Source organism: Pinus tabuliformis, chromosome 5_1 (genome assembly GCF_031772625.1).
Source record: "Pinus tabuliformis cultivar Carrire ecotype Pingquan chromosome 5_1, CPIR1, whole genome shotgun sequence".
Classification (NCBI taxonomy): domain Eukaryota; kingdom Viridiplantae; phylum Streptophyta; class Pinopsida; order Pinales; family Pinaceae; genus Pinus; species Pinus tabuliformis.
The window spans coordinates 469,809,363-469,822,344 of record NC_142305.1 but is presented as its reverse complement, the minus strand read 5'-3'; positions in this window follow the sequence as shown (position 1 = coordinate 469,822,344).

The window sequence follows — 12,982 nt, the reverse complement described above, 5'->3', positions numbered from 1 at the left end:
TACTAAAACATATCTGAAAAGTTGTGATTAGATGTGTGCATGAAGGAAAGAGTTGTAGACCATAGATAGAATTAAAATCGAAAGTGTTGGTACTTTGAGTATGATTGTAGTATAGTGAAATATCTAATTGACTACTAGTTGAAGCTAGAGAAATAAATAAATAAATAAAGAAAAAGAAAAAAAATCTAAAGTTTAAATTGAAGAGAAGTACCTATTGACCTATGTTTGAAAATCGATGAAAAAGAGTCAGTGCCTATCAATTATGAAGGAGGTGCTTCCATCATGTTGTCTAAACCATCAAGATTTCTTTCTTGGGTTAGGTTTCAAGCATGTAAAGAAATTATGTTGGTTCCTCTTGGAAGTGGGTGCTTGCAAATTAGGAAGTTGGTTCTTTATTGGAGCCTATAACAATTAAATATTTGGTGATTCCTTAGGGCCATCCTATTGTTCTGCCACCAAAGTGGAGACTTGACCGGCCAAACAGAGGCACTGGATGGCCCCAAGGAAGCATCAAATCCTTGACCTTTATAGGCTCCAACAAAGAACCAAGTCTTTGATTTGCAAGCACCCATTTGTACGAGGCACAAACCGTCTTTCTTTATAGACTTCAACCTAAGGAAGCATCAACTCCTTGATGTTTCACACACTCCAACCTAATGGAAGGACCTCCTCCCTAACTTGTAGGCACTAACCCACACAGCCTAGAAAATTCATGTTTCATCCATCTTCAAATTCATATCCATAAGTATTTCTCTTCAATTTAAACATCAGATTTATTTTTTCTTCTTTCTCTACTTCAACTCTTAGTGAGCCAGATATTTCACTACACTACAAACACACTTAGACCACTGCCAATGATAATTTTAGTTATATCTATTCTCTACATCTTTTTTCTCATGAACATATCCAATAAGGACTTTTTATATCTATTTTGTACCGTCTTTCTACAACTATTATGCTTATCCTTTACAACACCATTCCTACACTCTACATATTCTTTCTCAGATCTAGGTGTTAATGTCCACTCCTACAACTCTCTACTACTCAAATTTATCTATGTTGCAACTTAGCTCTCATATCTGCATACATGTATGTTCTAAGTATTTTTTTCCCAATATGGTCCTTGTAACATTATTTGGGCCCTTAATAGATTGAATTCTTCTTCAAATAGTCTTGCCTCTTTCACAAAGAAAATTAATCCCTATCACAATGCAATCTCGACCTTGCTAGGAAACAATATTAGCCCTATAACAAAATCAACACTGTTTTAAAACAAACACGGCCGTATCACAGAGTCTGCCTTCACCAGTCTCTTACTCTTTGTAGAAACAATCAATCATTCCACAATGGAACACCTCTCAATCATTGTTGCTCTATTTCTTACTAACACAACTAACATTATACTTCTTCGTGTTCACGCGATAACATCAAAATTCAAGGACTCTTCATTTGAACAAACATCATAGAAAAAATTCATATCTACCTCAGATATATCCTAAACCCTTCAACTCTTACATTCTTAGCACATTGTTGGGATGGGGTCCTTAGGGTCATTTTGGTCAGGTTTTGGGTTAATTTTGTAATATCTTTTTGTAGTGAATGTAAAGTCTTTGTGAAATGTGGAAGCGAAGAGTGAAGCTAATAGAATTCAAAGGGACTTTAAGTCCCTTAGGTGGGTAGGTGATAGAGTGGTTTTGAGACCCTCCTGTGGTCCATAGACCATGGTATTATAAACAAAATACTATATATAGATGAGTCATAGAAAATCTTAAGATGTAAATTTTGGTAAAGAATCATTGTAAGGGAAAGGTGCTAAGGCAAGAAAGGTTTGTTTCCTTTACTTAGACAAAAGGGGAATGCTCCTACAGGTGAGTGCGTGGAGACCTTGGTAACTCTGTAGGCTAAATCCATAGGCTCGTGTAGCTGAGTGCACAAGGAAAAGAAGTCTGTAGTTTAATGATTATACTCAAAAGGACTGTTTTAAGGGGAAACTAGTGAATGTGTGTCTTGTTATTTACTTCTGCAAAATTTATGTATCTTTCCTCTTTATTATGACTTACATGAATTAATGTTTGTTTACTGCGCGAAAACAATAGATCCATAATATTTATGCCTGATAAGTATAATTATGAACCTTTACGAAGCTATGGAAGCTGTTTAGATAGATTTGTAGTAGTTATCTGTCTAAAAGGGTTAAAGGTGCGTGAAGGTAGATCTAAGCCATAAGGACTAGAAGAGTTCATCACACAGTCCTCTAGAAACAGTAACCTTGTTCTAGCATCCCCCAATATTGCTTCGGGTGAGACTAAAACCTGAGCTATGCGGGTTATTACCAAAAGGGCCAACAGTTAGGGTTTATTAGTTGGCACATATAACGTTGAACCTGGGTCAGGCCCCGTCAAGCCAGTAAATGGTTCAATTTCCAGGACTAGGATCAGTCTGAGGAATGTGTGATGTCAAATAAGTAGTTTCCTACTAAGAAAGAAATCGAAAAGTGGCTCGACTAAAAGTTGCGCACATTTGGAGCTCACAAGAGCAGAAACCCACGGTTATCCAAGGAACAACAGTTGAATAGATACATATACACATAATAAACCAAAGCCTTTTTCTATTTCTTCCCTTGCGAATTGCACGAGTGCCTTTCTCCATTAGCAGAAAATGAAGGTATGTGGAAGCTTCAGAAAATAACATCATGCGAGCCGTTAATCACTAGATTTATCGTACATATTAGGAGGATTTGTCATTGAGCTCGCAATTGATGTGACCATCATATATAGCGAAGCAAACTGCATGTTCTTCAAGGGGTCGCGAGGTAAGTATTTAAAATATCTGAAAACTTGGATTAAGCAGTTGTTGGGTGAAAAAATAGTTATGCCATTACCTTTATTTTTGGGACTACACGAAGTGGAAAACCCTTAAGAAGGAACGAAGAATTAGCATCTACTCCACCTCCACCGCATACACCTACACCTTCACCTCCACCTCCACATCTTCATCAACCATTCAACATGGAAAATACAATGAAGATGACAATCTTTAAATGGGTAGGAAGTGAAGACCGCAAAAATTTTTGGGTTGTTGTGGGTGTTCTATGGACAATGCAGTAGATTACAGATGATAATGTGAAGAAAGTGTAGCTGGTCACAGCATTGGAGGATAAAGCATTGACTTGTTACATCAACTTCTGTATGGATAGACCTGGAGCGACGATGGCAGAGAATTAGTAGACATTAAGGAGTGGATTTAAGAAGCCTAAATCTCAGGAACAATATGTAACCGAGTTTAAGGAAACATAATAATGAGTAAATGAGTCCTCATTGGATTTTGATCAGAGATTAAAATACCTGATCTGATAGGCTAATATGAAGATCATGGATCATCAACATAGAGACTGGTACATTGCTTTGTTGTTGCCTCATCTAAGATTACCATTATCGCATCAGAAATAAGGAATGCAAGAAGAGGGTGTGGAGATTGTGATGAGGATGTACACCTCGCTAGTGCAGGATACGAACATGAGAGCACAACAGATTCAGACGTAGCTAGCAAGCTTGCATATGGAGTTGCAGGTCTGGAAGACAGGAAAGGAAGCTTAACGAGAGGTGCGTGCTAAAGTCTGGTGAATGAAATGCAAAGACAAGGGACATGATAAGGATCACTTCCCTATTTATTTGGATTACTTCATTGGAGGACATCATGTTCCTCTGAAACCTGAGATCATTGCAGGGCCAAGCATAGGAGTACCCATATGGTGCTTTATCCACCATGTAGTTGGGATTCATGCAACTTCCCATTGTCACCTCTTGCAAAATTTTGTGCAAACTCCACAAAAACTATTTTGTACCTTTTTAAATCAGTTGGGAATGATGAACCAAACTACCGAAGCTACGAATTAATAATGGATCTGACTCCTACGTATCGAATGTAGGTGGAAAAATGGCCTTAAGATCAAGGCATGGGTGCAGTGCGCAGAGGATTCCAGGATCATGGATGAGGAAGAGGAGGAGGGGTTGGTACAGGTCATGGAAAAATCATTTGTTATAATTATGGTGAAGCACACATTCTATGTGTGACGGTAGAGCCTCGCAAAGAGGATCCTAGAATCAATATCGCAACATGCAGTGGTATGGCCACAAGAGCTAATAACGTGTTACAGGGAAAAGTGTCTACACAGAACTGCTTATCCCACTAAGGTGTGATAGCTACCTTAGAAACAAACAATGTAAAGCTACTTTCATTTTTCCTTTATGAAGTATAGATGAGAGAAGAACAAAGAATATCAACCTCTATCTTGCGCTAGTCTCCTGGTTCGATTGCTCTCTCTCTTGATAGTCTTTCGCTACTTGTTCCCTTACACGCCCAGCTTCACAGAGTACCTGTAAGATCACAGTAGCATAGCACTATACAAGAACATGGATCTATAATCATAAACAATCTAGGATCATATGTAAATTGACCATACAAATGCATGAAACATAAATTACACAAGAGTATGGAGGAAAACTTGAATAGCTTTTATTTATAAACAAGAAAGAGCCTAGGGAGTTACAACCAATTGTTCTGACCCAACATCATGCTCTTAGCAAGGAAGCCCCTCTTCACCTCATACAAAGCTTAGATCACCCAACAATCTAATGTTGTCTCAAGAAACCAACAACAATTCCTTACAATATGCAAAATTCCAGCCTCTGGATCTCTGGGATGAGGGATCCATATATAGATATCTGTAAGGGAGATGAGTCAGCTTGTGATTTGATTAGTGTCTTCCCTTTTATAGTTCTTTCTTCCACTTGGAGATTGATGATCTCTTACTCATCCTTGGTCGAATTCAGAGAGGCAAGTGTCACAGGAGAAGTTTCTAGAAGTTTCCATGCCTCTCCACCTTGCGGAATGACACTGCCATTTGTCACTTCTCGCCCATCGCACCCCATAGAAGGGCTTTTTGAAATGCAACACACCCACACAATGTGTTTAGGTGAGATGCGATGCACTTTGCCTATGGAGCAACTGAAATGATCCTGTTTTGACCAATTCTGAGCAGTTTTTCATGGAGAACTTCTGGGAGAAGTTGTAATCAGTTGACCTTGTTCCTTTAGGGGTTAGAACAACACTTTTAGGGACTTAGGATCCCTTAGTTTATGGACATTTCATGCTTCGGGTTTTAGTGCTCAAAAATGTCTAGAACAGTTGCCCCCTAAAGCATGAGGTCGTTAATCTTTTGATGTTGGGTGAAATGCTTTATTATGAGGATCGGAAGTTCTTTTAAGCTGGGAGGGGACCTGTAATAAGATACAATACAATACATTGTCTTCATAATGTTTTCATGATCTAGCTGAGGTGGGCATTCCCATGCTCAACTTTATAAATTCATTTTCATGTACATAGGACAGACAATCGTTTTAGTGTAGACTGATCATTTTGGTAGAGCCATCATCCCTTTGATTGAATGATTATCTGTGTAGCAATGAGTTACATTTGATGTCTTTATTACCCTTAATATATATCGCAGCCCAGATGGATGAAACTAGATCTAGGGTCTTCAATCTCGTTCGATCTTCACTTGAAGTACAATTCGATCCATGTGAGAGATGTTCTGGAGTCGAACATGGAAAGACATTGCTTGATTACCAGCCAATGATGTAAGCTGTTAACAGGCCCGAGAGGAATCACCGATAATGATAATGACCCTCAAGGTACTGCACTACAATTCACATGGTGTGAATAAAGGACTTGGCATCGAACACCACGCAAAATCTTTCGGTCGAAGGCCATTGATGTAAACCTGTCGTCGGAAGTGAGAAACTTGCCATTGAGGCATGCAAGCTTCAAATTACTGAACGAGGTGTTCCTAGATCAACTTCTTGGATAATGAGCTAATCTCGACAAGAAGCGATCCCTCATAGCAGGGCCTTAATGAATCCCACATCAATGACACGGAATGGATCAAATGATTTTAATGGAGGTGAAAACGATCTGATGACATACGGTTTAGGGTGGCGGTCATGAAAGAATGGAGTATGAATGTATTGTAGCGGGTGAGACACAGGTGAATTCTCTGAATGACTTCTCTTGAACATATCGGCAACACTGAGATGATAGATTGGTAGCATTACTCCAAATGTGTATGGTGTGATGGGACCATGGCAATGTGACCGGTGAATGAAACAACCCAACCCGACTTGGATGCGGAGTGGAAGTGTCATGTTCAAGAGCAACTTTCTACCAACAAAGTTTCTTCAAGTTTTCTTCCCAATTTTCCCCAGTCATTGCTGACCAGTACCTCTTTATTTTTTTCAAGCTTGAGGAGGATAACATATGCTTGTTCTATAATTTTCCCTTCGGGAAAACCCATCGCTATGTTTTAACGAGCCTAGCGATAGTGAAACTCATTCTTGTCTGCTATGGACAAGTTTGTCGCTATTAAGTTTTAATGAGTTTAACAACAAAGATAACTCGGTCCTTTTCAATTTTAGAGAGTCTGAAAAGGAACATAAAGGAAACTCCAAAATTCCTTTTTCGTCATCTAATCCCTTAAGTCCGAAAAAGTATAAAACAATATAGAAGGGATGAATTTTCGATACTTTTAACGTGCCGAACAAAACAAGTGCTCGATCTTTTTGTGTAATAATCCCTCAGGTCCAAAAAGATTAAAATCTAAAGGAGGGATAGCACTTCCGGTCCCTTTAACGAGCTGGAGAGGCCAATGGCTCGGCAATATTTTCATATTTTACGAGTCAATTGAAAAGAGCTTAAAGGAGACTAGTCTGTTGAGGAACGAGTGATAAAATTGGGTAGCAGCTGATTCCAGGTAAGGTTTGGAATGTTCTAATCATGGCAATGTTACAAGGATGGCTAGTGAGATCACTCTTCGCAGCTGTTCCTCAAAAGGGGTAAACAATCAAATGGAGGTGAAAGATCGGCCAATACACAGTGGAGGTGATGATGAGAACACGACCAAGGCTTTTAAAGGCTGAAGTACTATATTCACGATGGTTATTTACCGGGAAATAGTTCATTTTTTAATGAGCTTAAACGTGGGGGGGAACATTTGCTCATGGCTTATGTTTATTTTTTAACGAGCTTGAACTATGCGCTAAAACTGCTCGATGCAGGTTTATTTTTTAACGAGCTTGAACCTTGCGGTAACACTACTCGATGTAGGTTTATTTTTTAACGAGATTGAACCTTGCGGTAACACTGCTCGACGCAGGTTTATTTTTTAACGAGCTTGAACCTTACGGTAACACTGCTCGATTAATCGAGTCGTGTAATAGGAATGTCCCATTTAAAATGGCAATTTTTAGAGTTTTACCCCACATCCTTTCTTTATGCAAGTTAGGAAACGACCAATCCAAAAAACAGATAAATGATCGCTCTTTGCTTGCATGCCAAAAGGTTCGCACGCCCCCAGGTATAAAATAAAGTTTAAAGGCCACCTTTTGTTCAAACCGACAAAACATTTGTTTTATCAGGAAAGGTATACCTCTTTCAGTTTACCCAAAGATTGTTCTATTCATAGCGCAAACAAAACACTTCTTTGGTGATGTCCATCAAAATAGACAAAGGTGAGTGGAGGAGGCTACTCCACTCACGTAACTTTGACAAGAGAATGTTGTTCCAGAATAACTACCTCTTCCAATCACGGACGGGAGTACAGACCAATCATATATCTCTCGCGAAAACCTACACTATACCAGAAGTTTTCCTGACGAAGCAGACCAGGGTGCATGCCCCCTGGGTTTCAGTCATGTCCCCCTGAATCACTTGCGCTCATCGGGTGGGCGGACTGGGGATTGATGAGACATTCCTTGTGTGAAAAGACCATTTAGGGATGGTATATTACTATTTGCTATGTGTGATCTGGGAAATGAAAGCTGGTCCACGAGCTTGACCATTCTTCCTTCGTGCAGAAAACACATTACTCTATAGAGTGAGGAGACAATGGCTCCCATGCAATAAATATAGTCTCGTCCAAGGAGTAGATTATAATCCAGGGGTCCTTGAACTACCATTACGTTCATGTGAACGGTTTTTCCTCTCAATGTTATGGGCACATTAGGAAGGATCCCTAACGGTCGATTGGTTCCTTTGTCAAAGCCTGTTAGATTTCTCATTTCAGGCAAAAGCGATGGTGAACCAAGTGCTTTCCAAGTAGTTGAGGAAAGGATACTCATAGAAGCCCCTTCATCTATGATGGTACCGGCCATAACCATTCTATATACTTGAGCAATAATTCGGAATGGTACACTAGCCGGTAAACGGGGTCTACCTAGTTGATTCCAGTCGAAGGAAACAACTAGGTTGCTTGGAGGTGGGACCGAATAGATGGTCGGGTACGACTCTGACGAACTTCCTTCCTATGGTAAAGGAACGGGTAAATTGCCCCCATGTTCATTGGAGTCTGTGCTTACGAAAAGAACTTGGACGGTTTCATCCATATTCTCTTCTGTGACTGTATCATCTGAAGATGGAACCTCTGAAGGCAAGACCGGGTCAACTACCGCCTCGACCTTTTGAATTTCATCTGGTATGGGTTCAGATGGTTTGTCTTCAATGATAGATGCTTCGGCCAACCACCTGGGCGGGCCAGCCAGCTTTTCAACCAGTGATGGACTCGGCAAGAGTTTTTTATATCCAGGAGGAAGCCGTAACGGTGAAACCGGACAATTGTCCAAAACTCTTTTAGCCTCATCTAAGAAGGGAAAACGGTGGACAGCATGGTCACCTTCGCACAGTTTACAATGAAATCTGTATTTTCCTTTTTGTCTGGGGCTTCACTTTCACTAGTCGACGGTGTGTTTTCAACATGATCATCAGAGGTTGATGACACCGGGTTGTGCAAACGAGGAGACCAGTCCCTTAAGATCCGAGGGATGCAAGGACAATCTCTGTGATAGTGGTCTCCTTTGCAAATGACACATGGCGATTTAGGCCTGGTCAGTGCATTGTGTGGATTTTCGCTAGACGACCCTTGGTTGCCCCCTTTCGCTTTGGGCTCCTTCTTCTTCTTCTCTTTCTTCTTCTTTTCCTTCTTCTTCTCAGGTACTTGATTTTTGGCTTTACCAACCCCATCAAGTGAAGGAGAAGCAGGAGAGGAAGAATTGGAGGAAGTAGAAGGTTGGTGGATAACTCTAGATTCGTCTAGTTGGTGACTCGATTGTTCAGGAATTGCGGTGTTCTGAACGATAGAGGTTGAGAAGAGAAATAGAGGCAAAGCGATTGTCAATCATGGAAGCGACAATGTGGCCATATGGGGTGCACCAATATCTCCCCAAGAGGAGAAGGGACTAGGATTTCCTCCAAGGGGAATTCCTTGGTTGGTGGGTTCCATTTTCTCAACCTAAGATCAACGTAAGAAAGGGTGATGATTATTTTGTTTAAAATAAATTTTAGACGCTTTGACACAACTTGTTTTTCAATTTTTAAGAATCGAGAAAAAACAAAAGATGACTCTAGTCGCCTTCGATTTTTAATGAGCCTGAAGTGACAAGTGCTCAGATGGACCTTTCCCTTAAGGAGTCTAAAAAGGAATGAAAGGGACTGCTTTGGAAATTTAGGTAGAGGGATTACCAAACCAATCGCAAAACTGCAGAATACTTTTTACGGTACGGCAGTCAATCTTCCCAAATGCTATGTTCAGTGCATTGTGATCGATAGGGCAGCAGACACGGCTTCCTATGGATAAAGGATTAAGCCTATTGTGGTCTCCCAAAATATACTCGACGGTACGTGGGAGCACAAGTCCGTACTAGCACTTATCATCTCAAAGTGGAGGAATCACCCAACCATCAGTGAGAACAACAGTTGCTAGGCTTTACGACACTGGAATACGTCTCTAGCCTAGACTTCTAAATGTTGTGTGTTAGGTTCCAAAGTGTTGTTAGATTCATTGAATTTATTTTATAGTTGATCTTGTTTATGAAGTTTGCCTTTCAGGTTCACCGCGAGATGTAGATGTTTAATTCCTAAGATGCAATCTAAGATGATAAGCAGTCTTTTATCTTCTTTGTGCAATGAAAATCCTAGCTACTAAGGAAAGAGAGACAATATTCTTTCACAAAAAGCAAAGAGCACACTCTAAATGCACTTTCCTAAATCAAACCAATCAAACAGTCTAAATGCAAATGCACATGCATTTATTTGTTTTCAGCTTTCTTAGTATGTGAATGGAGAAAAGAAAGCTAATGCACAAATCTGAATTACTTTTTCAAGTGACAATTATCAACAAGTTTCTTTTTGAAATCAAAAATGGAGGCAATCACAACATTTTACAATTTAGAAATGAATACTTCCTTTCGACACTAGAAAAATTACAAATTCAGGCCAAATACAATAGTAACAGGATAATCGACTATCTACAGCAAGAAAAATATTTCCTATGACTGAAAACGACACTTGCGATGCTTTCAAATCAAAGGACGACAATACGATTACATTACTTTTGCAAAGGAGAACTGAAAATGACTCAACAAATACACAAAAACATTTACAGTTCTTTCATACAAAGGAGGCGGAATAACGGCAAGGAAAAGGGGTTTCAAACGGAGATATACTGATCGCAGGCAGCAAAATTCATGAATAGAACTGGAAAGAATGAATCACACGAACCAAAACTGGACAATGCCTAGTCTGATCAGCGCACCTATAACACAGGGAATTTGAAATGCAGCGCACCTACTACACTCAGGAAGTGCGCTGAATTTCAGATTCATAGAATAGTACCTGTGCTGGGCCAGAGACGAGACTTGGCTTGGGTTGTGGGTCACAGTTTGCAGTTCAGTTCATGGGTTTTGGCCGAGCAAATGGTAATTAGTAATGCAACAATCAGGGGTAGATCTAAAGAGGATCTAAGAGCTATCACAAGGGCAATCAGAGAGTTTGTAAATCAGTTGTTTAATTTATAAACAAATCCCGGAGATTGATTGAAGTGGCATTTATCTACTTTGCATTTGCATAGCAAATGCAGTTCAAAAGCTACCTGGCTCGACTTCAGGCTCCGACTGTAAGTTTATAAAATAGACAACAAGGAAGATAAACAAACAAACTAATTCTTCCCCAGCGAAGTCGCCATTTTTTTACAGGGAAAAGTGTCTACACAGAACTGCTTATCCCACTAAGGTGTGATAGCCACCTTAGAAACAAATAAAGTAAAGCTACTTTCATTTTTCCTTCATGAAGTATAGATGAGAGAAGAACAAAGAAGACCAACCTCTGTTTTGCGCCAGTCTCCTGGTTCGATTCCTCTCTCTCTTGATAGTCTTTCGCTACTTGTTCCCTTACACGCCTAGCTTCACAGAGTACCTGTAAGATCACAGTAGCATAGCACTATACAAGAACATGGATCTATAATCATAAACATTCTAGGATCAGATGTAAATTGACCATACAAATGCACGAAACATAAATTACACAAGAGTATGGAGGAAAACTTGAATAGCTTTTATGATAAACAAGAAAGAGCCAAGGGAGTTACAACGAGTTGTTCTGACCTAGCATCATCCTCTCAGCAAGGAAGCCCCTCTTCACCTCATACAAAGCTTAGATCACACAACAATCTGATGTTGTCTCAAGAAACCAACAACAATTCCTTACAATATGCAAAATTCCAGCCTCGGGATCTCTGGGATGAGGGATCCATATATAGATATCTGTAAGGGAGATGAGTGAGATTGTGATTTGATTAGTGTCTTCCCTCTGATATTTCTTGCTTCCACTTGGAGATTGATGATCTCTTACTCATCCTTGGTCGAATTCAGAGAGGCAAGTGTCACAGGAGAAGTTTCTGGAAGTTTCCATGCCTCTCCACCTTGTGGAATGACACTGCCATTTGTCACTTCTCACCCATCGCACCCCATAGAAGGGATTTTTGAAATGCAACACACCCACACAGTGTGTTTAGTTGAGATGCAACACACTTTGCCTATGGAGCAGCTGAAATGATCCTGTTTTGACCAGTTCTGAGCAGTTTTTCATGGAGAACTTCTGGGAGAAGCTATAATCAGTTGACCTTGTTCCTTTAGGGGTTAGAAAAACACTTTTAGGGACTTAGGAGCCCTTAGTTTATGGACATTTCATGCCTGGGGTTGTAGTGCTTAAAAATGTCTATGACATAACGGAATGTTGCCAGAAGCTCAAGGATGGGTGTGCAAGACTGCTAAAAGGGATGTTGGATTTCATCTAAACTAGTCTAGAGAAATATTTATGGAGGCCAAGAATAATTTTGCTGAATTTTCTATGTTGGGGAGTCATGAAAAACCAGTTGGAAACAATGTAGTGTGGGACACAGATCCCTCGCTATTGGCTACTTTTTTGAAAACCTGTATGAATTTTTTATGAAATAGGAAGGCAGTAGAAGGGCTCTAGGATCTAATTGATAACTGCATGCGTAAAATCAATACTCCTCCCAAATAGCACACTAAGGAAACACGGTAAACATAAGAAGTGGATAGGACACAATATGAGGCTGACCTCACAGATCAGAGAGTATGAAATGGATCAATTCATCTTAAATCTGGGATCTGATGCAAACGTACTACCTAAGAAGATGTGGGAGAGAATGAAGAGACCTATGCTACAATGGTCTCCTATAGAATTATGCATGACCAACCAACAAAAAATCATTCCAACATGGCTCCTATATGGGGAGACAGTTGATATTGAGGGAGAAAATGCTCTAACCCACTTTGAAGTAATTGAAATCATGGATGACAAAAATCCTTACCCTGAGCTATTAGGGATTGATTGGGCTTTCAACATGAATACCATAATTAACTTGAAGAAGTGAAGGATTACATTTGAAAGGAAGGAGCTGCAATTTATTATATCAGTAGATCCTACAAAGCTAGTGCGCTACACTAAACCGGTCCGCAACTATGTGGAGGATGATGATCTAGATCAGATATATAAGATAAGTGCGCGATGAAGATTGGATCAATCCCACTATAGATGGGTGAATCACGTGGGATAGAGATAGCTCTTGTAC